This window comes from Arachis duranensis, chromosome 9 (assembly GCF_000817695.3).
Source record: "Arachis duranensis cultivar V14167 chromosome 9, aradu.V14167.gnm2.J7QH, whole genome shotgun sequence".
Classification (NCBI taxonomy): domain Eukaryota; kingdom Viridiplantae; phylum Streptophyta; class Magnoliopsida; order Fabales; family Fabaceae; genus Arachis; species Arachis duranensis.
The window spans coordinates 90365232-90372568 of NC_029780.3; the positions used below are offsets into that span (position 1 = coordinate 90365232).

The following is a 7337-nucleotide window of genomic DNA, read 5'->3' on the forward strand; positions in this document are numbered from 1 at the left end:
GAGCTATCCACGAGTTGAGGCCTTTCTTGGAGTTGAACTCCAAGTTATAACGTGTTTTGGGCGTTCAACTCCGGATCATGACGTTTTTCTGGCGTTTAACTCCAGACAGCAGCATGTACTTGGCGTTCAACGACAAGTTACGTCGTCTATCTTCGCGCAAAGTATGGACTATTATATATGGCTAGAAAGCCCTGGATGTCTACTTTCCAACGCCGTTGAGAGCGCGCCAATTGGACTCCTGTAGCTCCAGAAAATCCATTTCGAGTGCAGGGAGGTCAGGATCCAACAGCATCAGCAGTCCTTTTTCAGCCTAACTTAGATTTTTGCTCAGCTCCCTCAATTTCAGCCAGAAAATACCTAAAATCACAGAAAAACACACAAACTCATAGTAAAGTCCAGAAATATGATTTTTGCCTAAAAACTAATATTATTCTACTAAAAACTAATTAAAATATGCTAAAATCTACATGAAATTACCCCCAAAAAGCGTATAAAATATTCGCTCATCACTTCCTCTTCCTGTGCCTCTAAGATAGAGCTTATGATTACAGGAAAAGTGTCACCTTCTCCTAGAAATGCATATTTCAGGGATGGTGGTAATGGTTTGAGCTCGGGTTTAGGAGGTTTCTCCTCTTCCTGAGGGATTTTCAGAGGTTCTATTATTCTCTCTGGTTCTTCTAGATCAGGCTGAACATCTTTAAAGATATCCTCTAGCTCTGATTCGAGACTCTTAGTCATATTGACCTCTTCCACCAGAGAGTCAATAATGTCAATGCTCATTCAGTCGTTTGGGGTGTCTGGATGTTGCATAGCTTTGACAACATTCAACTTAAACTCGTCTTCATTGACTCTCAGAGTTAATTCCCCCTTTTTGGACGTCAATGAGGGTTCGTCCAGTTGCTAAGAAAGGTCTTCCTAGAATGAGAGTTGCACTCTTGTGCTCCTCCATTTCCAGAACCACAAAGTCAGTGGGAAAGGCAAATGGCCCAACCTTGATAATCATGTCTTCAATCATGCCTAATGGATATTTAATGGAGCCATCAGCAAGTTGGAGACATATCTAGGTTGGTTTGACTTCTTCAGTCAAACCAAGCTTTTTGATGGTAGATGCAGGTATTAGGTTGATACTTGCTCCAAGATCGCAAAGAGCTTTCTTGGTACAAGTACCCTCTAATGTGCATGGTATCATGAAGCTTCTGGGATCTTTAAGCTTCTCTGATAAGCTTTTCAGAATGACTGCACTGCATTCTTCAGTGAGGTAAACTTTTTTAGTTTCTCTCTAATCCTTCTTATGACTTAAGATCTCTTTCATGAACTTAGCATAAGAGGGTATTTGCTCAAGTGCCTCTGCAAACGGAATCTTTATTTCAAGAGTCCTGAGAAAGTCTGCAAAGCAAGCAAATTGCTTATCCTTTTCCGCTTGGCAGAGTTTCTGAGGATATGGTATTTTGGCTTTTGATTCCTCAACCTTAGTTGCTGCAGGTTTATTTCCTACAGATGTGGTTGGAGAAGCCTTTTTAGAGGGGTTGCTATCAGCACTTATATGTGTCTGATCCCTCACTGGCATTTGAATGCCAGGGTTGGAAGCTAGATTGGCATTGGACGCCAACTCCTTACCTGTTTCTGGCGTTTGAACGCCAGAACTGAGCTTACCTTGGGCGTTTAACGCCAACTCCTTGCCTGTTTCTGGCGTTTGAACGCCAGAACTGAGCATGGGTTTGGCGTTTAACGCCAGCTCTCCACCCTTTTTTGGCATTTGAGTGCCAGAATTATTCCTCTTTGGGCTCTTACTATCCTCAGAGGAATTTTGGGTAGCAGTTTGTTCATTTCTTAGCTTTCTGCTGCCTTGAAATAAGGTATTTAATGTTTTCTCACTTCTTAATTGAACTGCTTGGCACTCTTCTGTTATTTGTTTTGATAACTGCTGTTCTGTTTGCTTCAACTGCACTTCCATATTCATATTAGCCATTCTTGTGTCTTGTAGTATCTCCTTGAATTCGGCTAGCTATTTTGTTAGAAAATCTAATTGCTGATTAAATTCAGTAACTTGTTCTACAGGATTGAGTTCAGCAGTTACTGTTTTAGCCTCTTCTTTCATGGAAGGTTCACTACTTAGGTACAAATGCTGATTTCTGGCAATTGTATCAATGAGATCTTGAGCTTCTTCAATTGTCTTTCTCATGTGTATAGATCCACCAGCTGAGTGGTCCAAAGACATCTGAGGTTTCTCTGTAAGCCCATAATAGAATATGTCTAACTGCGCCCACTCTGAAAACATTTCAGAGGGGCATTTTCTTAGCATCTCTCTATATCTCTCCCAGGCATCATAAAGAGATTCATTATCTCCTTGTTTAAAGCCTTAGATGTTCAGCCTTAGCTGTGTCATCCGTTTTGGAGGGAAGTATTGATTCATAAATTTTTCTGACAGCTGTTTCCATGTCCTTATGCTAGCCTTAGGTTGGTTATTTAACCACCTCTTAGCTTGGTCTTTTACAGCAAATGGAAACAGTAATAATCTGTAGACATCCTGATTTACTTCCTTATCATGTACTGTGTCAGCAATTTGTAAAAATTATGCCAGAAACTCTGTAGGTTCTTCCTGTGGAAGACTGGAATACTGGCAACTTTGCTGCACCATGATAATGAGTTAAGGATTCAACTCAAAACTACTGACTCTGATGGAGGATATATGATGAGCAGATAATTTATACGCTTTTTGGCATTGTTTTTAGGTAGTTTTTAGTATGATCTAGTTACTTTTAGGGATGTTTTCATTAGTTTTTATGCTAAATTCACATTTCTGGACTTTACTATGAGTTTGTGTGTTTTTCTGTGATTTCAGGTATTTTCTGGTTGAAAATTGAGGGACCTGAGCAAAACTCTGATAACTGATGCTATTGGAATCTGACCTCCCTGCACTCGAAATGGATTTTCTGGAGCTATAGAACTCTAAATTGCACGCTCTCAACGGCGTTGGAAATTAGACATTCAGAGCTTTTCAGCAATATATAATAGTTCATACTTTATTCGTGATTAGATGACGTAAACTGGCGCTCAACGCCAGTTCCATGCTGCATTCTGGAGTCAAACGCCAGAAACACGTCACAAACCAGAGTTGAACACCCAAAACACATTACAACTTGGCGTTCAACTCCAAGAGAAGCCTCAGCTTGTGGATAGATTAAGCTCAGCCCAAGCACACACCAAGTGGGCCCCGAAAGTGGATTTATGCATCAATTACTTACTTCTGTAAACCCTAGTAGCTAGTTTAGTATAAATAGAACTTTTTACCTTTGTATTATTCATCCTGGATCCTGAATTGTATTTTGATCCTATGATCACGTTTTGGGGGCTGGCCATTCAGCCATGCCTGGACCTTCATCACTTATGTATTTTCAACGGTGGAGTTTTTACACACCATAGATTAAGGGTGTGGAGCTCTGCTGTACCTCAAGTTTTAATAAAATTACTACTATTTTCTATTCAATTCGATTTATTCCTATTCTAAGATATTTGTTGCATATCTCTTGGATTCCTTAATCAGAATCTTCGTGGTATAAGCTAGAATTGATGGCGCATTCATGGGAATCCGAAAAGTCTAACCTTGTCTGTGGTATTCCGAGTAGGATTCTGGGATTGAATGACTGTGATGAGCTTCAAACTCCTGAAGGCTGGATGTTAGTGATAGATGCAAAAGAATCACTGGATTCTATTCCAACTTGATTGAGAACCGACAGATGATTAGCCGTGCTGTGACAGAGCATTTGCACCATTTTCACTGAGAGGATGGGATGTAGCCATTGACAACGGTGATACCCTACATACAGCTTGCCATAGAAAGGAGTGATAAAAAAACGGGAAGGAAGAAGTAGAAAAGCAAAGATTCAGAAGGAACACAGCACCTCTATACACCTATCTGAAATTCCCACCATGGAATTACATGAGTAACTTTATCTTTATTTTCTATTTATTTTACTATCATTATTTAAACCAATAATCTCTTAATCCATTTAAATCCACCTGACTGGGATTTACAAGATGACCATAGCTTGCTTCATACCAACAATCTCTGTGGGATCGACCCTTACTCACGTAAGGTATTACTTGGACGACCCAATACACTTGCTGGTTAGTTGAGCGGAGTTGTGACAAAGTGTGATTCACGTTTGAGAGCACCAAGCCTTTGGAGCCATTGTTGATGATCACAATTTCGTCCACCATGTTTTTGGCGCCGTTGCCGGGGATTGTTCGAGTTTGGACAACTAACGGTTCATCTTGTTGCTCAGATTAGGTAATTTTCTTTTACTTTCTTTTCAAAAAAGTTTTCAAAAATCTTTCAAAAATTTTTTCTTTCTTTTCGTTTTTCAAAAATATAATTTTCAAAAAAATAATAAAAATACAAAAAAATTCATAAAATCATAAAAACCAAAAATATTTTGTGTTTCTTGTTTGAGTCTGGAGTCAATTTATAAGTTTGGTGTCAATTGCATGCTTTAAAAATTTTTCCTTGCATTTTTCGAAAATTCATGCATCATGGTGTTCTTCATGATCTTCAAGTTGTTCTTGGTAAGTCTTCTTGTTTGATCTTGATATTTTCTTGTTTTTGTGTTATATGTTGTTTTTCATGTGCATTCTAGCATTCATAGTGTCCATGCATTAAAGATTTCTAAGTTTGGTGTCTTGCATATTTTCTTTGCATCAAAAATTTTTTTTTAAAAATATGTTCTTGATGTTCATCATGATCTTCAAAGTGTTCTTGGTGTTCATCTTGACATTCATAGTGTTCTTGCATGCATCATGAGTTTTGATTCATAATTTTCATGTTGTGAGCCATTTTTGTTGTTTTTCTCTCTCATCATTAAAAATTCAAAAAATAAAAAAAAATATATTTTCCTTAATTTTCTCATAATTTTCAAAAATTTGAGTTGACTTAGTCAAAAAATTTTAAATTTAGTTGTTTCTTACAAGTAAAGTCAAATTTTCAATTTTAAAAATCTTATCTTTTCAAAATCTTTTTCAAAAATCATATCTTTTCAATTTTATCTGTTTTTCAAAAATTTTCAAAAAAAATATTTTTCGAAAATTTTCGAAATCTTTTTCTTATCTTTTACATCATATTTTCGAAAATATAATCAATAGTTAATGTTTTGATTCAAAAATTTGAAGTTTGTTACTTTCTTGTTAAGAAAGGTCCAATCTTTAAATTCTAGAATCTTATCTTTTAGTTTCTTGTTAGTTAAGTAATTAATTTTAATTTTAAAAATTTTAAATCTTTTTCAACCATATCTTTTTATCATATCTTTTTATCTTATCCCTTTATCATATCTTTTTCAAAATTTTATCTTTTTCAAAAATTTGATTTCAAAATATCTTATCTAACTTCTTATCTTCTTATCTTTTCAAATTTGACTTTAATATCTTTTTCAACTAACTATTTGACTTTTTGTTTGTTTCTTATCTTTTTCAAAACCACCTAACTACTTTTTCCTCTCAAATTTCCAAAATATCTCATCCCTTTTTCAAAATTCTTTTTAAATTAACTAATTGTTTTAAATTTTAATTTTAATTCTATCTCACCTTTAATTTTTGAAAATCATTAACTCCTTTTCAAAATTAATTTTCGAAATTCTTCCCCTCTCCTCTTCTTCTATTTATCTATTTATTTACTAACACTTCTCTTCACCTCTCTTCATCTCCAATCACTGCCTCTATCCTTACCCTTGAGTTTGCATTCTCCTTTCTTTATTCTTTTCTTCTTCTACTAATAATAAGGATCCTCTTTATTGTGACATAGAGGATTCCTCTTTTTTTCTTGTTCTCTTCTCTTTCATATGAGCAGGAACAAGGAAAAAGGCACTCTTGTTGAAGCTGATCGTAAACCTGAAAGGACTCTGAAGAGGAAACTAAGAGAAGCTCAATTACAATCCAGAGGCAACCTTTCTGAAATTTTTAAACAAGAGAAGGAGATGGCAGCCGAACCCAACAACAATAATGCAAGGAGGATGCTTGGTGATTTCACTAAACCCACGTCCAAGTTTGATGGAAGAAGCATCTCAATTCCTGCCATTGGAGCAAATAATTTTGAGCTGAAACCTTAATTAATTGCTCTAATGCAATAGAACTGCAAGTTTCATGGACTTCCATCTGAAGATCCTTACCAGTTTTTAACTGAGTTCTTGCAGATTTGTGAGACTGTTAAGACGAATAGAGTAGATCCTGAAGTCTACAGGCTCATGCTTTTTCCTTTTACTATATGAGACAGAGCTAGAACATGGTTGGACTCACAACCTAAAGATAGCCTGGACTCCTGGGATAAGCTGGTCACGGCCTTCTTGGATAAATTCTTTCCCCCTCAAAAGCTGAGCAAGCTTAGAGTGGATATTCAGACCTTCAAGCAAAAAGATGGTGAATCCCTCTATGAAGCTTGGGAAAGATACAAGAAGATGACCAAAAAGTATCCTTCTGACATGTTTTCAGAATGGACCATATTAGATATATTCTATTATGGTCTATCTGAGTTTTCCAAGTTGTCATTGGACCATTCTGCAGGTGGATCCATTCACCTAAAGAAAACGCCTGCAGAAGCTCAAGAACTTATTGACATGGTTGCAAATGACCAATTCATGTACACTTCTGAGAGGAATTCCATGAATAGTGGGACGCCTCAGAGGAAGGGAGTTCTTGAAATTGATGCTCTGAATGCCATATTAGCTTAAAACAAAGTGTTGACTCAGCAAGTCAACATGATCTCTCAAAGTTTGAATGGATGGCAAAATGCATCCAACAGTACTAAAGAGGCAGCTTCTGAAGAAGCTTATGATCCTGAAAACCCTGCAATGGCAGAGGTTAATTACATGGGTGAACCTTATGGAAACACCCATAATTCATCATGGAGAAATCATCCAAATTTCTCATGGAAGGATCAACAAAAGCCTCAACAAGGCTTTAATAATAGTGGAAGAAACAGGCTTAGCAATAACAAGCCTTTTTCATCATCTTCTCAGCAATAGACAGAGAATTTTGAGCAGAGCCCCTCTAATTTAGCAAATTTAGTCTCTGATCTGTCAAAGGCCACTTTAAGTTTCATGAGTGAGACAAGATCCTCCATTAGAAATTTGGAGGCACAAGTGGGCCAGTGATGAGCGGATAATTTGTACGCTTTTGTCATTGTTTTTAGTATGTTTCTAGTAGGATTTAGTTAGTTTTTAGTATATTTTTTTTAGTTTTTAGTTAAAATTCACTTTTCTGGACTTTACTATGAGTTTGTGTGTTTTTCTATGATTTCAGGTATTTTCTGGCTTAAATTGAGGGACCTGAGCAAAAATCTGATTCAGAGA

General features: G+C 36.5%; 1 non-coding gene across 1 annotated transcript; it reads right to left on the bottom strand.

Moving 5' to 3' along the window:
* Positions 1-6365: 6365 nt before the first annotated feature.
* On the bottom strand, positions 6366-6469 carry LOC127742163 (small nucleolar RNA R71). Its single transcript, XR_008003350.1, has one exon. It is a non-coding gene; the product is annotated as a small nucleolar RNA R71 (small nucleolar RNA).
* Between the last annotated feature and the right edge of the window lie 868 nt (positions 6470-7337).